General features: G+C 40.2%; 1 protein-coding gene across 1 annotated transcript in view; it reads left to right on the top strand.

Annotated features, from left to right (window-relative positions):
* The first annotated feature begins 546 nt into the window (after positions 1 to 546).
* LOC101849740 overlaps positions 547 to 1,965 on the top strand; it is a 79,404-nt gene continuing 77,985 nt past the window's right edge. The window contains exon 1 of the mRNA XM_005089885.3: positions 547 to 1,034. The gene's annotated coding sequence lies outside the window, so the exon portion shown is untranslated. The remainder of the gene's footprint in view (positions 1,035 to 1,965) is intronic.

The raw sequence follows: 1,965 nt of genomic DNA, 5'->3' as shown, positions 1-1,965 counted from the left end.
CAGCACTCCTCAGTTGTCAACATGGTTCCTGCCCCCCCCCCCCACCAAACCAACCTCCTCTTTCATAAATTGAATGTGCCCAGTTGTTTCACTCTGAACCCTCCCTTCTAATGACCTCACCATTGTTCTGAAAAGAAAAAGAAAGTCATAAATTACTCTCCTTAATCCCCTTTTTGGCACTCCTCAAGACTTGTCTTCTTTAGTCACAACCTTTCCGATATATGTAATTAGTGTATACTCATTCATCCCTGTTACTGCTCCTCCTATTTCAAGAAAAAAAAGGCAACACCAATTAAATGCAATTCAAAAATACAAAAACAATAAACAAACAAAAAAACAAACAAACCAAAGAACAACCAAAAACAAAAACAGAAGCAAAACAAAAACTGAAACAAAGCACACACATAGGCACACAAAAAAAAAATCAACTCAACAACAAAACAGACTCTTTCTTCTTTATCCAAGAAAGAATGTTCTGTTCCACTCTTCTCTTCATAATATATCAGGGCAGACGACAGCAGCATCACATAGCGCCATCTCCCATCCGTACCGCCACGAGCACCTCTAGCCTACTGCTACAACCCTCGACCTCATCTCACACTCACACAGGCTCAGCGCCGGCAAGCGCGTGCGTTCAATACCGCGACAGATCGTTCACAAAGAGCCGACGAACCACAGCGTACGGTGTGCAATTGAGTGGAGTGACGTGCACGCGTTATAATATTATAGACAAAACAATTATCTGCGGTGGTATCTACTTTCGTCCACTTGGCGTTGTCTCTTGTTGCAGACTTCCTTAACACGTGAGAGAGGGAGGGAGAGAGAGAGAGAAAAAAAAAACACATGAAAAAACTTGTCTGCCGGATTTGCTGCTCTTTACTGTAGGACATTTGTTTATTCCAGCATTTTCGTGGTGTTTGAGCCCTATTAGTGCATGTGCGAGGAAGTTAACAACTTCAATAATCAGCCCTGAATGTGTATACCAAAACTAAATACAATGTGAACCAAGTTTCGTGATTTGACCATTGTGCACAGTAAGTACTCTGAAGCCTTTTGAAAATAATTTTAGACTCTTTGAGTCGTCCTTGGGTGTCTAATTCAAAACATCAGAGCTTTGTAACACTGGGTGGTTGGCGGGTGCTTTGACGTGGTTTGCCCCTTCTTTCTTATCAAATATCTATCGTCCTTATGTCTCCTCCTTTTTTATCTGTATATTATCCTTTAGTAATTCCTCTAATCTTTGGAACTTATATGACCAATTTGTTTGGCAAGGGTCGTAAAACTCAAACTAAAACTATTGTCGACCATTTTTTTCGTTTTTCAATTTCAATGAAACAAACTGTGTCAACGATTGTTACTTAACGTGTTTGAGCTACACTCATTTTTTAAAGGCATCGTTCGTTGCTTACCTCTTAATGATTTAAGAAACAGATTTAGACTGCCATCATGTCACGAGTGGTTGAAAACATAGCAGGTTGGTCTTACTTCTCTCCTTTCTGTCTATTATTTTCCTCTGTGGATTGCCCTGTCACAGTATTGACTTTCATAATTAAGTCAGTATAATGTTTTCTTTGGTCTAAACGAAAACACAAAAAGCTCACAATACAAAACAAAACAATTCAAATGAGATGCAATCATCTGTAGCTTTATTGCTTAGACGCAGTAGTCTCACATTACAACTCTCTCAGAGTAGAAAACAGTCTCCGGTTCAAAGTTACCTGCTCAATAGCTTCTCTGATGGCACCCCAAGGGATAAAGACAAATACATTATTAGATCGGATCTTGTTGTTTTTCAACTTCACTGCGCTAAGATATTTTTTCTCTGTTAGTAGCTTTCTCCTCCCTAATTTGATATGTTCTCTGTCTGTCTGTCTGTCTGTCTGTCTGTCTGTCTGTCTGCCCATCCGTCTGTCAGCCTGTCTGTTTACCTGCCTGCCCACTTCTCTCTCTCTCTCTCTCTCTCTC

The sequence above is a fragment of the Aplysia californica genome, unplaced genomic scaffold (genome assembly GCF_000002075.1).
Source record: "Aplysia californica isolate F4 #8 unplaced genomic scaffold, AplCal3.0 scaffold00010, whole genome shotgun sequence".
NCBI lineage: Eukaryota > Metazoa > Mollusca > Gastropoda > Aplysiida > Aplysiidae > Aplysia > Aplysia californica.
Note: the sequence above shows the minus strand (reverse complement) of the source record. Positions and strands in the feature narration are given on the sequence as shown.